The 19,499-nt window shown below is 36.3% G+C and overlaps 1 protein-coding gene across 12 annotated transcripts in view; it reads left to right on the plus strand.

The window, feature by feature from the left end:
* The first annotated feature begins 3,834 nt into the window (after window positions 1-3,834).
* mical3a (microtubule associated monooxygenase, calponin and LIM domain containing 3a) overlaps window positions 3,835-19,499 on the plus strand; it is a 67,209-nt gene continuing 51,544 nt past the window's right edge. For 2 of the 12 annotated variants that reach the window (XM_026287210.1, XM_026287208.1), the window contains exon 1: window positions 3,869-4,340. The gene's annotated coding sequence lies outside the window, so the exon portion shown is untranslated. Of the gene's footprint in view, window positions 4,341-19,499 lie in introns of all 12 variants that reach the window. The other 10 variants (XM_026287211.1, XM_026287214.1, XM_026287204.1 and 7 more) reach the window with 10 other exon arrangements.

The raw sequence follows: 19,499 nt of genomic DNA on the forward strand, positions 1-19,499 counted from the left end.
TTTCATAACCTGGGATGAAGTCTCAGTGGGATGCATGCTTCCCATTAGCTTTTTATACGCCTCTCTGTTTTGTACGGTTGTGATGGAGGAACTGGGCCTTGTGTGCGCTGTTTAATTAGCAAACCTACTGTGCCAAATACAAGCAGGATTCTGGGTCGCCCTGTTCTGCTGTAGAGCATCCATAAGTGGAACGTCCTTGTGGTGCTGGAGGAGGATTCAATGTTATTATAATGCAGAGAGATCTCGTTATCAGTAGAAGACTCTGATTGGAGGAGAGTGGAGGATAATCTGATTATAAAAACATAAAGAATGAAACATAAGATATTATATTGCATTTAGGTAAACAGGATACAGGGTATAGGTACATAATCCAATAAAAACAGAAGGCATATTACAACAAATGAATGTCTGTATGATCAATGCATAAATTAGTTAATTGTGCTAATCTTTGTAAATCATTTGCATTTTATGTAATTTTGCAATAAGTATCTGTAATATACTGACAAATGTTTTTCGGCTAACTCTTACTAGAGCTGACAATAACTTCTATAAACAAAAACACAATGTCAAAGCATAAACATTTCTTTTTAAATTATTAATAAATATTTGTGGTTCTGCTATTAATTTTATGATAATTCATTTTAGTAGTTTATATTAAATTACTAATACAATGACAAACTATTGGAATCATCCGATCTTGATATTGCTTGTTGTAGACCTCAATGGTTTCAAATGCTACTTTATCATAGTAATGTAACGGGCTATGATTGATAACAGTAACCGTAATGTTTGATGTCCTGTTCTATTGACTTTTCATTAGAAGTGTTTGTTTTGTCCTCCTCAGTAAATCACATAAAGAATGTTGCATCTGTAAATCTTGCTGTTGGTCCATCGTTTCATCTTTAAAGACAGCCTTTGTTTTGTTGGGCTTCTTTGTTATACAGGAACACAGGCATTTCTTTGTGGAATGCAGTGTTTGGATTCTCTACCATAAATTATTTTCTTTGCGTAACACCAAACAGGTGTAGACTGTCATCGAGTCATGAGATGAATTATGTGTCTAATAACTTAGAAATAATTCATTTAGATTTTAGGTTGAAAGTCCTCAAATTATCCCTCTATGAGCAATAACGACCTAACTTGTGCTGACAAAAGTATCATTATTACTAATACTCATCCTTAGGGTTTGGGATTAAGGACTAACCTCATTTGATAATTTTGGAACATAATGAGTCTCTTCATTGTTTGTGCAGTAGATATGAATTTCTTACACTCAGACTTACACTGAAACAGGGTTAAGAGACTAAGATTGTTTCGACTTGGGCCAGTAAGTAAGCAGCCCCTCAGAACATCCTAGTAAACACACAGCAATGTCCTAAATAAAATCTAGTCGAAAACCTGTAGTGTAATGCATTTTTAGGAGCACCACAGGAATGTGCTAAGGAATCTAGAGAAAATGATGCTATCTTTCCAACTGACTTCACTCCCGAAGAATGTTCTTTTCACATTAGTTAAGCCATGAAATCTGGCCAGGATCTGGGAGCACTCTTTAAATCAATCTAGAAAAGAAGGTATACTTCAATTTAGTTGAGACAATTTAAGTATGATTGTAAATCTATTACTTTGGAGTTAGAAACTGTTAATATGAATGTGAATTGAAGGTGTGCGGCTTCAGATTTGTGAACAGGACTAATATATTATGGAGATGGTAAATGTACTGTATGTACAGCATGCAAATGTTTTTTTGTTTTTTTGTTAAAGATATCTCTTATCCTCACCAAGGCTGCATTTATTTGATAAAAATATTTGATAAAAACTGTAATATTTTGAAATTTTATTTCAAATTCAACTAACTGTTTTCTTTGTCAATAGATTATCAGATGAAATGTATTCCTGTGATGAAAATTGAATTGTTGAGTTTTCAGCATCATTACTCCAGTACAGCTTCTGTTGATGGATGGCAGATTTAGCGTTGCAGTACAGAGGCAGGATAAAGCTCTGGTTGATGTTCTTGCTCAACATAGAGAGATAAACTTAAACCATCTGCACTGGAATCTATGCAGAAAGAAAGAAATAAATTATGGCACATAACCCCGGGGAGTAGTTTTGGCTTACAGATCAGTTTTGTGTTACTGATTTTCATAGTCTGAATCCTATCTTTCAATTAAAACATAATGGCAGATGAATGTGCAATTTAAAATAGACATTATATAAAAAAAGTTACACCCTTCACCTTTAAGGCTCTGCAATCAGTGCTCAATGTGCTTTTTTAAGTGGGTGTTCAGTGAGTGTTGGTGTTAAGAGCTGATAGTATTATAAGAACTCAGTACTCAAAGAGAGGAACAGTGTTTTCCATTTATAGCTATACAATCGCATACTTAGAAACACCTTAAACAGTTGTACATCAACAGATAAGTGGATATTTTTATAATGCTATCCTTGTCTTTGTCTTTTTAGTCATGTTTAAGAACATTCACCATTCCCTTCTGTCATTTCATTAGGGGGCATATTCATAAAAGTTTTGTTTTCTGTTTTATAGAGGTTCTTGCGGAGCAAAATATGTTTGTAGTTCATAACATTTGTTTGCTTCAGTTGCTTCCTGTGAGCCATGATTTCCCAACAGTCTTTTCTAAAATCATCTGGCATTTTGGGGTTCTTTGAAAGAAAAACAAGTCCTACTGCAGTATGTTTATTTTTTTGTGAGTTCCAGATCTTTGCTTGAGGCCTGTCAACACAATGAATCCAACTCGCTTTAAGTCTGTCGGAAAAATAAATACAACTTTTATAAGATGTCCTCGCCTTTTCTGGGCCTCTATTTGGTTTAGAAAACCATCAAGGAACCAAGCCTTTGTCATTTTCATAGACTGGTTGTTGGATGAAGGGACACTGAATTTTCTCAACCAGCTGGCATTTATAACTCCATAATACTGGGCAAAATCACAGGACATAACCGCTGTTAAAACTGTAAAAGACGACAGTGGCTGTCCTTGCCCAAATAGAGCATGCTTTGCTGAATAACACACTGTACTGTTGCAGTAGGGCATCTGTTCATATTTCAATCCCCTGATTCATGAAACATTTTATCACTGAGAAAACTTTTTTTTTTCTGGACAGATTTATGAAATGATAAAATGAGATCCAAAATGCCCTCTGTAAAACCTTGAATGTTAGTTTAAAGCAGTGATCCTCAAATCTGGCTCAAATCAGGTGTGTTTGATTAGGGTTGAAGCTAAACTCTGCAGGAAAGTGGATCTCGCGAGCCAGATTTGAGGATCACTGGTTTAAAGTTAAGAATTCTAAACTTGTCTCTATCCATTGATCAGATTTCTGTTCTGGAAATATACACACATTCTGCATATTTAATTAAATAATGCCTATTTTGCACTTTTAAACATGCCTTTTCAGAACACTTGCGAATGCAAAACAATTGCCATAATTAACTGTGAGTTAATCAACTGTAAGGATTGGGAAGCATGGTGATTTTAGTTAAATTAACCTGTGGTGAAAACTAAAATTTAAACAAAAACAGCAGAAAACTTTAAATAAATAATATATTGTTTGTCATAAATCAGGGGTGTCAAACTCAATGGTAAAAAACTTCATAGTAAATTTTGTGTTTGGAGCAGGGTTGGAACAAAACTCTACAGGGCTCCAGCCCTCCAAGAATTGAGTTTGACACCCCTGTCATAAATAATTAAGTATTAATAAATTATGAATAATGAAAAATTAGGTACTATTGATCCTAAAACAAATGACAGAAATAAAGAGAGAACAAAACACTACCTAAACAGAAATGAGGAGTCCCAAATAATGTTTAAACCTGTGAACGACCTTGCCTGGTGACGTCATTTGAGAAAGCCAATCAGATTAAAGTGTGGTTCTGTTCCGCCCATTGCTGCCAGGAGTAGGGGGGTAAAGCCAAGAAGTGTACTTTCTCAACTGTCGTGCTCTTACGGTGAAATGCAGAGGAATAAATTCAACATCGACTGAAAGTGATACTTTATTGCATCGTGGACTGTTATCATCTGATACGTGACTGTTTTCTCTTGAGAGCAATATTAAGGTTGGATTAGTTTCCTCCCCCTCTGCAGCTCCATAGTTTGGGATCCTCCGTCTCTCTCGCGCGCCTTTCTGCTGCTGCAGTATGAACGGACACACAGGCGGACCGATTTAGTGCACGCGTATTTCGGTTAAAATGTTTGGCGCTGGAATGGTGTTTTGGGAACGACTTCAAGACTGACACGTGGAATGATAAATAATGTCACTGCTTTAAAATTCGTTCTTGGGAAGTGCACAGGCAAAAGCGTGTCCTTGTTTATTATTGGATCCATGAAATAAAGGTAAGTTAAGCACCGACTGCGGTGATAGTTTAGAAACGGCTTCTTTTGCTGACTGGTGGCGTGAAGTCCGACTCATTTCAGCGAACCGGTTCTTTTGAACAGTTCGTTTTAAAGAACCGGGTCAAAAACCGATTCATTAGTTTTTACGTCATTGTGGTTTAATTGTTTTCGATTAGCTTTTTTTTTATTAGCGTGTATCCCAGTTCAGTCATGATTAATCTCATAACAACGAAGTAATTTAGAAGAACCTAGCCCTAACACATATTAACATTCATATTGAAGAAGCAGTTCACGTTTAGATATCTTGATTTACTCGCATGTTTAACTATTTCAGACCGTACATATAAATTAATTTGTATAATGCTTGTTAGTGTAACCAAAATATAAAATAAAAAAATGGCGCAAACAAATGGTGGTATACTGCCTGTGTGCAAAATGTGAAATGTGATATTTGGTGAATTATGCATGTGTTTGTTTAGAGTGCTGCATTCCATGCAGGATTCCATGCAGGAGAAATGTGTTGTGTCCTCACTGAACTAACCTGATAGTTAAGTTTATTGCAGCATCACCTGTGCTTCTGAAAACCTCATCATGCTGTGATGTTTGCCCATGACCAATCATGATATAATGCAAAACTTGACAATGATTTGAGACTCTATAATCTGACGTCTGTCTTGCTGACCCACTTTTTCCCATTACATGAAGACGAACTACTTTTTTTATTTATGTTGATATATAACACTGATGCATGCTGTTTACATGCAGTCAGTAAAAAAAGTTAGTTCTTTTGATTGACTGGTATTTCAGTATGGATTGTCTTATGTTAACGTTATAATTTCTTAATATTATTGAGAAGACCTTAAAGTAGCAAATGCACTGATGGATGCTTTTTTTAACATTAACCATCCTTGCGTCTTTGTTCACAGTCAGGTCAGTGAAAAACCAGAGCGAGAAGACTCTTTTGCTGACTCAGCTCAAACCCAGCTGATTATTTTGGCATCTACACCAGGCTTAGATTAGATTAGATGTTTGACTTTCTAACTGCAGCAAACAGTGGGAGAGAGAGGCTGTTTGTTTTTTTGACCTAGGACAGACATGAAAAGACTGAGCTAGATCTACTCAACTGTGACCAGTTAAATTAAATGTAGGTAACATTTATCAATAAGAAGACCCAACAGATTGCCTTTATAGAGGTCAAGCATGATTTATTGACATCAGAGTTCTCCTTTGCAGGCTGGCAGATAGTGAAAGATCAAGCTGTGGGCTCTGAGTTGGCCTTAAAAGGAGACGTCTACAACTTTCGGCTATAGACCTATTGTTTAGGGAGCTGCACTAATTTAAAAAGGGAATTCATGTGTAATCTGTGTATTATCTATCTATCTATCTATCTATCTATCTATCTATCTATCTATCTATCTAAAAAGCAATACAGGTTGATCTTAACATACAGCATTTGTGCTTAATTTAATTGTAACTTTTTTTTTATTTTGTCCTTCTAAAGATTTTGATTTGTGAAGTTGTGATTATGCTATGATCATTCTGGAAAGTAGAATAATGGCTAGACTGATCAGGCATATTTTCTTAACGTTTTGATTTATATGTGGTATCAGAGATACGAATTGATATCTAGCTTTGTGCAAATCTTATCACTTTTTAGGGAAAAAGTGGATCACGTAGCACACACCCCTTGATGTACTTAGTTACATTTTATATGCATATGGGTGCAAAGGGAAGATGGAAGTGGTTGTCTTCAGATTGACGGGGGCTCTTGGACCTCTAATGGAAAGAACAGCCTCTGCAGCTGCTATGCAGTAGATTATTTCATTAAACTGGTTTTAAATTAGGAAGACTGTATAAGCACTTCCTTTAGTTTGCTGCCCACGGTGTCTGTGGACTTTTGAACATCGCTGGAATCTAATGAGTCACGTAAGATGCCAGAGATGTTAGTCCGGCGTGGTTTCCTGTGACCGCTTAATTGCAGTTTGAAGATGTTTGCCTGTGTACTGCTGGAATCATGGGAAATGGCAGCTTTTTGCTTTATGCTTGTGATATGAGCAAAAACCTTTGCGAACTAGATAACAAAATAATGTAGTTTCTATTGAAATGTCAGATTTGAGTAATGAGTAATGTGTGGTTGTGTTTTTCAAAAGACCTTTGAGCCAATGACAATCAATCAGTGTCATCAAAGTCTTTTTTGGTTTCAAGGAACCTGTCATTTTTCTTTAACTTTTTTTATTATTTTTATTATTAAAATCCAGACCCGCTCCACATAGCAATTATTCTCAATCAATGGCTTGGGTTTGGGCTAAACTCTGTCTGTCCAGCCAGTGGCAGTAATTGGGAAACCTGTTTGGAAATAATCCTTGTTTTTTTTTCAATTTTGTTTGGTGGTGCTTGTGGTGCAAAGTTTAAACACAGCCACTTTAATCTACACTCTTTTAATCCATAAAAGCGTGTTTTAGATGACGTCATCCTACTATGCTGTACTGTACTGCATTGAGGTCAAACAAAGTGTGTCAGCTGATTCTGCCAACTAGCACATGATTACTCCCTAAAAGCCTTCGCATAAACTCTCTTCCTCAATCTGCAGAACTCTCTGAGATCAGAGTGGAAATCTGATGCTGTTAGAATAAGATTAGGAAAGATGATGTAATGTATGCATGTACACACAGCATATTCAGGACACGACATTAGCTCTTCTGGCTATTTATTGTCTATACACTGCATTAGGTCTCAAGTGGTTCACAAATGCTAACATTATATTAAATTTGCTTATTTACCAGCTCAGCCTCAAGTTTCACTTGTTCCTTTTGTTTGCCTTACTAGCTCACCTAGAAAATTGGCACAATTTTCTCACACTTGTCTTTCAAAGCCCATGTGACATTTACTTTCATGGAACTCTGAAAGTTATAATCTTTGTCCAGCTTGCGCTTTTCAGTGGAAGCTTGTTTCCACCATAGAATAAAAAATTAAGGTGACTGCAAATTCAGAATCTCAAAATGTAAAAAAGTCAGAATTGTGAGAGAAAATGTTGGCATTACCTCACTTTTTTATTTTATTTTTTATTCCATGGCGATAACAGAAAACCAAATTGCGAGAAACTCTGAAATGTTTGAATTCCAAAGAAAAAAGTCAGAATTGAAAAATGTATGTACATGTATATTAATTTATTTTGTATATAAATATATTTAATATGAATTTTTTTTTCTTAAATATACATGCATGTGTGTGTGTATTTATATGTACATAATAAATAAACAGTAACACACATAATAGTTTGACAGCAGTGGAATTTATAAATTGAAACTGCAAGATATAAGCTAGAGAAAAAAAAAAAGTCTGATTTGACTTCACCAGAAAAAAAATGTCAGAACTGATGCAAAGTATTCCATGGCAGACACTTTGCTGTTCTGCAAAAACTCCAAGGGCATATTTCTGGTGTTCTGTTGAAGGAAGTTCATCAAACAGGGTTTGGAATGACTTTAGTGTGAGAGAACAATGACACAAGTTTAATTTTTGTTTGAACTGACTGTTTTTAAAGTTCCCAGTGAACCTGTTTTGCCCTTATCTTAAAAACAGAGAATAGGTGGACAAACTCTAGGCCAGTCTATTCCTCAGCATGCCTGCGTGTCTCACTCAGATAAGATGTTACAGTGCCAGGGTGCCGCCACACTCAGCCCACATTCACTTCTAACGACTGGCAAAGGAATCTTCCTTCCTCTCTCTGCCGCCTCTTCATCCACACCTCTTAAGCGACCGTCTCCACACATGCTGTTTATTTGGAAGAATCCAGAGAGACACAATGGTGATTTCCTTCATGACCCAGTGATATTGGTTTTGGCTACAGGCTTCGCTTTCTTTGCCACTATACTTTCGCTGTGGAACTCTTGCTTGGAGGAGTTTGTTTTGATTTGCTGGATTTGTTGAGTCCGCTTTAATAGAATAATGTGTCATACTTTTTTATGTATATATATTCTTGTCACACTTAATATCAATATTGGATATGTTTTAATTGGAACTGTGATGTTCTGGATGTCTGGCGTTTGAAAGCTGTGGAAATTCAGAGCGAGCCACATTTGAAGCTTAGTTTTAGTAAAAGTCTTTTTGGACTGAAGTTTAATTTTCTCTGAATAACTGTACTGTGTTTTCATAATATCAAGTGCTTTTTTTTCTAAAATAAAATCCCATTTAAGCTCCCATAATTCAACTGTAATGTTATGCCAGATATACAAAGTGGTATTATATTTAGACTTACTTTTGGCTTGCAGTTATCTTAATGAGTATCGTTTAATATTTACTTCTTATCTCAAAGCGTGTGTGTGTGTATATAACTAATATAGATGTGTGTGTGTATATATATATATATATATATATATATATATATATATATATATATATATATATATATATATATATATATATATATAATTTTTTTTTTTTTTTTCTTGGAGCCTTCTTCCTTTTGAGTTATGGGAAATGTTACTGCTTTAACATCACGGGTGCTATGTGTTTCAGGTTTGATTTGTTTTCATGAGTGCTTTTGGGATAGTAGTAGTGAGTCTTCCTTTTAAGATCAATTTCCATTATTTTTTTTATTTTTGCAGTATCCTTGACTCCACGAAAGAAGCTTTTATTTCACCGGTCACCTATAGTTATATGAAAGTCTATTGAAGTGTGAAAGTTTTGGGTTACAGGCCTATTGAAGATCATTTTGTATTCCATTCACACTTTGGGTCCACCCTTTTCCTCTGCTTGGTTGGTGCAAGTTCCTGACTTAAGACCAGTTTTGCATTTTTTGTTTCCCACTTGGACCATGGAGGTCAGTCCTCAACCAGGACTTCAGGAGAAATGTATCCTCGCCCCCTTGGCGAAATTAAAGGTGGTGAGAGATCACAAATGTTGGAGTAACATGCATGTCGAGGCAGGAAAGGTTTCAGACTGCAGAAGCTTGGTCAAAAAGAAACTTTTTTTGGAATTACTCATGAGCTCCTCATTTTTATTGCAGTCATGTTTCCATGTTGTTATTTTTCAGAATTAGAAACGTATGCTCTTGTAATAGCCCACATTTTAAGGCGGGCATACACTGTGCTATTTTGGCAAGGTACCAACTCACACTGTACGAATAGATTGCATGCGATGTAAAGCCAAAGCTCACAATTTTTATGCGCTCACTGTACGGTCCGATCGTCGAGTAGCGATTTGACTGCTCACACTATACGTGTGGAATCAACCGAATCAACACGTAGGATGCCTCAGAACCCAGATGTTTGTGGCGTTTTCTGAATAAACATGCTTTCCCAGAATAAACGCACTGCTTTGGTGATATGCGCAATTCTGTGTGCTGAAACGTTCAAAAAAGCAAAAAAAGGGCATAGGCATATCTAGATACGCAGGTGGCTCGAAGGCTGTGGCCAATATGGTTTATCCATTTTGCAAAGTGAACTGGAGGTAAGCAGGCATTTTCTTCCCTCTTTTTTTTATTTTTCTTTGCCATAACTCCATAAGTTTTCCCTCCATCACTTCAGTCCACAATACACGGCGTGTCACCATGGTTTTGTTTATGGTTTCGCGCATGCGCAGTGAGGGAAACGCGGAAAATCGGTTCGTAGCCCTGCTTCAATAGTGCGATTACCTCACGAGAGGCGACCAAAATTTCTGACATGTCAGAAATCCATCCGACCAACCGATTGCTGATCGGGAGAGGTTAATTGCCTCTCGTTTCCCCTTGTACACTGCACAAACACTGCACGACAAACGACGCACTAAAATTCTGAAAATCAGCCTGACCTGAAAAAGAGTCGCACAAGTCAGAATTCGGCTCAAAATTGGATGAAAATTGCACAGTGTATGCCCAGCCTTAGACCCAAAGATGGAACTTGTTTTGAATGGGTTATGATTTGTTAGATATTTTTGCAGAGAAAGTACTATCGTATGCATTCTCTCGTAGTCAAATGTATAATGAATTGTAGCCAAATATTGAATAAACCTGTATGCAAGATATGGGAATGTTTAGAACAGGGGTGCCAAACCCTGTTTCTGGAGATCTACCGTCCTGCAGAGTTCAGCTCCAACCCTGATCAAACACAACTGAACCAACTAATTACAATCTGAAGGAGCTCTTGATAATTACAGACCGGTGTGTTTGATGAGGGTTGGAGCTGAACAGGACTAGGGTTGGGCACACCTGGTGTAGAATGTCTCTGTTTGGATTTCTGATTTTTTTTTTTTTGGGGCAGCATTTGCCTAGGGGTGGGCGATATGAGATAAAATTGACATCACAATATTTTACTTTACACTGTCCAGAACCAGGCGATATCAGTATTATATTGCAATATGAGAAGAGAAAATTTTATTTTAATTTTTTTTTTGCCTATCGCTAGAAAAAGTGAGGGATTGGACATAAGCCTGCAATCATAAATGTAGTAAACATTTGTGCTGCTTAATATTTTTTTGAGGAAATATTTGAATATTTGAAATTGGTCTTTGTGTCAGAGCGCTGGAGTTTGTCAGAAATGGAAAGGGGCATCAGTTTACTGTCATGGATTTGTCGTGTTGTGCTGAATAAACAGTAGAGAGCTCTATTAATTTGGTCTGTTACGATGCTCTATGTATTTGATTACTAATGCCGTAGTCATTTGCAAAGCATACCAAATTGAATAAAGCTTTATAAATGCAAAATTTTAATTCATGAATGTATAACAGTATCCACGCTATAGCAAAATCCGTATCATGGAACAACATAACACCGGTAGTCACTTTCATACTGGTATGGCGCCCACCCCTGCTTCTGCCTGTGTTTGCTGTAGATTAGCTGTCAAACTAGTACAGTTCCTTCTAATGGACTCTGGATGTAGTGTGGTACACATTTAGCAGTGTGGAATTAAGGTGGTGATTGCAGATGCATCATGATTACAATAATTATTATACATAATTGTGAGATGGAAACTCTTAGGTTAGAGCTACTCAGGGCTGTTTACATCCTCTAAGATTATTTGTCTCTATGGCTGTTCAAACAACAAAATGGATCCAAAAAATATAATATTAGCTGCAAAAATTAATCTCTGTATTCCCTTGGAAAATTTTGTATGTGCACCAAATTACACTGGTTACTATACTGTTATCAATTAAATATGTGTAGTCTCTGCCTAACCAGCTTGTTGGTATGTCTGTTATTTTATTTCTTCCATAATGTCACAATGATAAAGTGAGAGAAGTTGTAAGTCTGAAAGCTAATTAAAACAAGTTAATTTTGATTTCTCAGTGTTTTCAGGTTTATATTATTTGTTTGAATGAAGTACTGTATATACAATTTTTATTACCTTTAACTCTTTGGTTAAAATAATTTACACTAAAATGAAAAACAAATCAATCATTCTATACTCATCCTCATGTCATATTTAAGTAGTTAATTTTAAATCTAGTTAAATTATATGTTATGTATGTTTAAAATATTAAATAATAAATTTTGGGGTGCTTGACAGCTCCAGTCCCTATTCATTGTAACTACCATAAAAGTGATAATAGTTTCCTTTTGTGTTGCACAAAAGAAAGTCACACAGTTTTAAATCCAAATGAGATCGAGTAAATGATAATGACATAATTGAGTTTTGGGTGAATGGTTCCTTTAAGAAGTCTAACTTTCCCATGTAATCCGTGATCGTAGCAGTTTGGCGGTATATATCATTAACGCAGGTAAAATCCAAAGCTTTGGCAGGTCTGGGTCAGTCACGACTGTCACGGCCCTGCTGTCTGGAGGCTTGTTTACCCTGCGAGTCGGAGTTAACCCCACCCTCAGCGCGTGGGATTAGATCATTCACTGGATTACAGTCCTGTCTTTTTCTGTGCACAGTCATGTATACACAGTTACTACTGCATCTGTTTACTTTGCTGTAGTGGGAGATGGTATGCAGGATGACACGTGGCTGTTTCCTCAGCCGGTTTCAGTCTGAAAGGTGTGCCTATGAAACCTAACAGACAGAGTAAACTTGTTTTATTGTGGTCAAATGACATTGCAGAGCTTATAGAGTCTTAAACAGAAGTTCTGTTGCTCTCTGCATCATACAAATGTTTTCCATTTCATGAATGTAATTCTTTAGTTATGAACAACACGGAATCATAATTTTCAAATTTTTACCAGGGCATTAAACATCTTTGCACCTGGCTGAGCATGCCCCATAATTTCCAATATTAAAGTTTTAGATAAGATATACGATTTTGGATGATATGCTTCTTTCCAAACAGTTGGCGCACTAAAATAACTGCTGCATTATTAAGCCTAAAAGCAGCATGGAGCAGTGGGGATATAATAATCACTGTTTCCTTTGCCTTGAAATTTATTGTGTAATTTGTGGTTGTTGGTCAAACCATCTGGAATTCTAGCAATCTGCACAAGTTTAGCAAAGATTGCTGTTTAATTGTAATGTGCCGTGTGTGTGTGGTAATCTGTGTGTTGCAAAAGTGTTTTATTTTAATATTATTATTATTATATTTTTTTAAGAAAACTTTATGCAAAATTATTTGTATTTTGTTCAGTATCTTGGTTGGGATGCACTCTTTCTTTATATGGATCAACTAGAGTTGGGAATCGAAAATTGGTTTCAATTCCAGAATCGGATAGGTCAGGAATCGGATTCTTGTTGTAAAATTAATTTTCGATTCCGCCTGTCAATTCCTGTGTATGCTTTTTTTCTTCATCTGTGGGGACCTGACCTACTGATCTGCCAGGACCTTTCTCGCTAATCTAAGTGCTCCAAAGCTTGGGTACACTTGCGATCAGAAGCCAAAAAATCGAAGTATAATGTCTGTGATAAGCTAAACATGTTACAAGAGAGTTGCCACCACCAACATGACAAAGCACTTTAATTTAATAGATTGATAAAGATCACGAACACGAGTGTCAAACACCAGTGTGATGCTATTCCTAAATTACAATGATCACCTGCACACCACTCTCATTTAATTTTAATGAAACTTGTGAAAAAGGTAGATTTTTTGAGAACAAAAATGTGGTGAGAACAAATTTGTATTGTTCTGGATCTCTGCAAACATAAAACTGCTTTTTTTACAGGGCATCCCATAGATGCTCTGATTCATTGTGTAGACATGAGATGACTCCCAAATAACTGGGTCAAAATCTGCATATATTTGTCTTTAAAATGTAATCACTCTAGAAAACAAACTTAGAATTTTTCAGTTAGGTCTCATGAAAAAGCATCTGTTTTCTTGGCACACATTTCTGTGGTGGCATATTTTCATAATGAAGTGTGTGTCTCTGTCTCAGTCTGTGTTTGTGAGCCGTGACCTTTTAATGATGTTCTTGCTGGTATGGAACATGATAAACTGTGGAAAGCTGATTGATTGATGACCGAGCATAAGTCTGTGTACTCCTTGATCTGTGGCATAGACAAAAATATTTGATTTGTTTAAAGGAACAATTAAAAATCTGTCATGTCAATCTAAACCCCGCTGCTATTTTTTTCTGTTACACATAACAGCAGAATTTCTTTCTTTTCCATATAATGATAGATCAAGCTCCAAAATTTATTTTTGTATCACAGGAAAAAGTACAGATTTGTTTTATTAGCCTATCTTTTATTATTTATTTTTTTTTCTCAAACTCTGTATTGCAGATTTCTTAAATATTTAATGTCATTGTTTTTATGAATTGAGTTTTCTCTAGTTATTGCATTTTAAAGCGGAGTTTATATTTGTTTTAGCAACATTATGTTATAGATACATTATATTTAGCATTTGTTGTTTGCTTGGCCTGACAAACTCAAACTTGTAATTCAAATGGCAATGCCCAAAGATTCAAAGCACAGATGATACTCAAAGAATGAATCAAACTATTCTACTCAGTCACTGAGCTGTAGTGGATAGTGTTCAGATGGTAATTATGGGCAATATTATTAACACAGTCATTTTTGTAACTCAATTTGAAAGGATTGGCTAATTCTTAAATCAGGAGATTCACAGCTGTTGCCATTCTTTTAAAAGAAGAAAGGAAATGCAGCAATTTCAGGTGGATAATGGCCTAGTTTGCCTCACCTACATCAGTTTGATTTGTTTACCTGCCCACATGCGGCTCTGTTGACTTGGAGCCCCTCCTCCTTCATTACAGCGTGTGTGTGTGTGTGTGTAATGATCTCATGCTCCTTTGCTGATGTTTCCATGGCAACAGCACTCCGTCTCACCTGATTGTCTGGAGGGAAAGGCATCGTAGGAGGAGGAGACATCACATCTGCTTGATAAACGGCACAGCCTGATGTTTTATGTGCTGCTAAAGGAATCCCCCTTCACTCTCAAGTGAAAATCACAGCCAAACAAAGAATAAAAGATTTGAAATAGATGTGCAGGTTTTTTCTATGAGACAAATGAATGGGCGATACATTAGGAGTTGTCATCTAGCACAATAAGGTTGCTATTTATTTATTTATTTTTGAATATCTTGAGATATGAGATGAGCTTTATGTCTCACTGGCTGGCTAGTACCTTAAAATATAACCACGAAATTATGGAAAAGTAACGGGCATTTAAAAGACGCGTGGGCCCTGTATGAAACCGTATTAACCCCTAACTAACACACAGAATGGACATGCAACTGTAGTATCATTATAGTATTCCCCTCTCTTATGTAATTTAAGTAAAAGTCTCAAGTCCTCGTAGTTTAAAGCCCTTGCTTTACAATCTAAAAAAAATCTCCCACGTCTCCAAACAGGAAGCATACAGTAAATATATGAGGTCCCCACAGGAAGAAAAGTGTGGAGAGAGCTTTAGTCCATTCAGACATGTAATGTGGTCTATATTTAGCCCAGAGTGTCACATAACCTTTCCATAAAGTTAAAAATGCTCTCTGTGTGGTGTGTGTTTTAGAAAGTGTGCTTTGAATTGAAACGGTCTGTTTGGATTCCCTCTTGTGTACACAGTCACAGGCGAGTGAAGGTGGATTGTATATTTATCTGATTGGTTATTTATGCAGGTCTTTTTGCTGTAAAGTAGAATGTATTTGTGATTTATTGTTTCCGTATGTCATGTTGTCCATTATGTCCATTGTGCATGTCCATTATGCTTATCTTCTGTTTTTCTCATGTCATACAAAGTTCAGTGCATATTCATAGCAGTTATATCACTAACACAACATTGCTGAGTGATGAGGGACAGATTGCTGTCTGAAATTTAATATACCTCTAGTGGCAGACAGGTCAAACCATGGCAGAAATGTGAGGCGTTTCCTCTGTGAAAAGAGGCATTGGATTTAGACCTGCATTCAGTTATTGCAGCTTCTTTTTAGGATTGTTCATATTATGTTATACTGTAGCTTTAACATGGCTATAAGGCATTGCACCATTATGTAACCTGGCTCTTTATCTTCCCATGAGTCAGTGCTGTGATGAACAAGCTTTTTAGTGTTGGTTTGTTGCAATCTTGAGTATTTAAGGATTATTTTTATGAATGAATCCAGCTTCTTCACCAAGCTGTATTAGAAGTTAAAATTATGGATAAATATTTGATTGTAAGCATTTACAGTTTGGTCAGTTTGGGTTTTTTTATTATATATATTTTTTTTAATCATAAATGACTTATTGATTCATCATTAGGCTAGTGCCAAAAAGTGCTGCAATATCCTCCACAAAATGATCTCCGTAGAATTAAACCCCATGTTTCAGAATATTTGGATGGTTGTAGTTCCGTGCACATGGCCATGCTTCCTTCTCGGCATGGAGCCAGTCCTGAATACAATCCACAGAATTCCATAAAAATCTCTGCAGACTTCATGATTTTAACTGCTGTTGTTTTCAAAGTTCTACACATCCCTGCATCTTAGATTTATTTTCAAAGTCAGTGTTTTTTGTTTTTTATAATCCATTTAACTTAAATCAATTCCGTATACTGCTTTGTCCTCTATCATCAGCACAGGAAAAGTATGCAGATTCTGACAAAAACAAAGTTAAACTTTTTACACCGATTAATGTGCAAAAGACCCATAGGTATCACTTTACAATAAGATCTTGTTAGTTAACCTTAGCTAAATTTTCTACCGAAGTTATTAATCTTTGTTAAAAAACACATCTTAGTTCATGTTAACTCATTAAATAACACAGTTGCAACTTTCGATTTTAACAATGTGTTATTAAATATTGGAATATCTAAGATTTTTCAATGTTCAGAATAATTTTTTTTCAATGGCAGTTTGTTATAATGAATTTAAATGATGTTAAATAATGAAGCCCCAATGTAAAGTGTGAACGAACAATAAAGAATCAAAATGCTTTCAAACAATATCTAGGGCATGTTTTAGTCCAGATTAAAATGTAAATTTTTTTTTGAAAATGAATAGCAGCATATTTAGTCTAAATATTTAAGCATTTGGCACTGTGTTGAACAACACAGCAAATCCACAAATCTGAATAAATTATTTAGAAAGTAGCCAGCTGCTTTATTTATTGGGTTTCCAGGATAACGGCTGGATTTTCTGCAGTTTAGTGCCATCTGCTATCAGAGAGTGAATGTGCTTTCATTTCAGTGCGTCTCTCACATGTTCCCCCTTGTGCTTCCATGCATGCTTGTTTACATCAGTGCGCACACACTCTTTTAAGCAGCAGTGTTGTGCATTTTGACCAGTTGATGGGAAAAGTATTCTTAAAACGCATCCCAAATTCTGAGTAACTAATAATGTATAATTATTCTCCGTATTTAGAAGTGGCCATGATAACAATATCGGGCATATTCATTACTGTGATGTATCGCATTACGGAATACCAGCACATCTCTAGTTGTAACTACATGAGGGCTTTAAACCGGTTAGTCCGCACTGATACATAACACAGCTGGGTTCACATGATATTCAGTGTAACCCAAGCTTTGCTGCTGAGGTTCTCTGAAATCATATACATGCCGAGGTTCTCTGCTTTCAGGGGCTAACAGATTTTAAAGCCACATGAGGACAGCCAGCAAAAAATAAAAATTATATTTGTCCTGTAAGGGTCAATTTCTGCATACCCTGCAATAAAACAAACTATTTTTCTTTCCATAATTCAGCAGCTTTTGTTAGATAAGCTGTACTTTGAACGTCAATGTATTTCAGTGTCATATTTGTTTACCCGACCGCTGCCTTGCAAAAAAGTTCAACCCTTTGAAGCATTAGTGTAGTGTCATAGAGTAATGGAGAGAGGAAACGGGTAACCAGATCCATCTGCCTCAGCAGTGCATTCACACGCCTTTCCAGTGATCAACGCCAATGCGACAGCTGACTTGTGTACAGAAATGTACAGGACAAAATACTTCATGACTTTGAAATCCATTAGTTAAATATGAAAACATGAAGTCTTTGTACACTTCATATGCTAATAGGCCTGTCTCCATTGTTTTAGAATCAACTGACGACGGAGATATGCGATTTGTAAATGTTAGTCAAATATTCCTTTTCAGTCAGGGAATTTTAAGTCAATCTAAAAGGCTAATATTTACAGCAGTGAAACCTAATCAAAATAATGTCCGTGTGAATGTAAATGTGAATTATTAAAATGTCATAGTTATGACAGCCCTACATGTAAGGCAGATATCATTACATCACGTCTTGAGGCTTTTTGGCCTTACTAAGGCTTTTAGCGGCTGGCTGTGGTGTTGAGCTGGTTGCTGGCACAGCAGTTTCAGAAAGGTGAGGTCAGGAGCGTGTTTTCACAGCACACTAAAGCTGGAATCGAGTGAAAGGGCCCTCACACTAACCCTTCACCTACCTTCCTTTTCATCAGCTTTCTGTGAGGTGGAGATTTCCTTCATCTAGACCACACCTTAGCAGTGTGTGAAAGTCTGAATTCATTTAAAGGGGAGTGTGTGTGTGTGTGTGTGTGTGTGTGTGTCCTTGGCCTTGACATACTGCTAATTTGTGATATTTTAGATGTTCTATTTCAGTGGCTGACAGTTAACTTTGTGGCCACTTTCAGTTGCAGATTGAAAAAGTCTAAATGTGGTTCTTTTGATTAGTTAGAATTATGTATTCATAAACTTTTTTTTGATTACTCCACATTCTTTTTTTCTCCACTTCCGCAAATCTTGCTTTAAAAATATTATTTCTGAGCTGTTTCATGCACACTGTTGCTGAAATGTTTGGTCATCAGCATTTCTGGGCTTTTTCCCCCTTTGTTGGCAATGTCAGTGAGATCTGGTCTTTGTCATTCTGTATCGAAGAATGCAACAATCTGAGAGACGCATTTGTGAGACTCTTTCTCACCATTTAAATCCAAAATAAAGTGTATTTGGTTGCTTTACGTGTTTTACAATTGCCAGTTGTTGACCAAAACAAGGTTTGGTGATGCAAGACTATTTCACACCTGATTCGGTTTTGGTGTCAGCAGTAGTTTTTGTTATTCATGCAGTACTGTGGCTGGTCTATCATGTCTGGGGTGTCTCTTTCACAGTAGATGCATGAACTTCCAATATTACAGCATTTCCTGTTTGGGTTGCTGTGCATTCATTAGACTTGCTGTGGGCACTGTCTCCGAGATAAGGGCATGGGGCATTCTCGGCTTTATTAAAGTTTAGTATTAAGTCTTTATTAAAGCTTCTAGGTTCTTTAGGCTATGGGAAATTTTCCAGACAAGGTTTTGGCAGTCCACTCTGTGGTGATGAAAGGTGTTAACTTTTAATGGCAATGGCAATTTTATTTATATAGCACTATTTACTACAACCAGAGTTGAACAATGTGCTTTACAACAGAATAAAAACTGCAATAAAACAATTAAAAGTAAAAATCAGTAAAACCAAGAGGAAGGGGGAAAGAACCTACATTATAACATGCAACAAAACATAGGACAAGGAAAAAGAGTGCTAAACCAGAATACAACTTAAAAATGGCCACAGACAAAGCCATTCTAATAAAAGTGCAGATCATTTCAGAGTCTTCAAAGCGCGATCATCAACCCTGCACGCCTGCCTCATCTTGGGGGTTTTAAAACCCGTTTTATAGACATGTTTGCATAACTGTGTTTATATCATGCTCTTACCCTTTAGAAACATAAAGTTATATCTTAAAGTCCTCATGAAATCAAAATTGATTCCATTTGCTTTGTTAGCACACATTGCTAGACTTAAGGTGAACAATTAATCTATGCAAGTTAATCAACAAAAAAAAAAGACTTTGTCTTGGTAATCTTTAATCAA

The sequence above is a fragment of the Carassius auratus genome, chromosome 18, assembly GCF_003368295.1.
Source record: "Carassius auratus strain Wakin chromosome 18, ASM336829v1, whole genome shotgun sequence".
Lineage (NCBI taxonomy): Eukaryota > Metazoa > Chordata > Actinopteri > Cypriniformes > Cyprinidae > Carassius > Carassius auratus.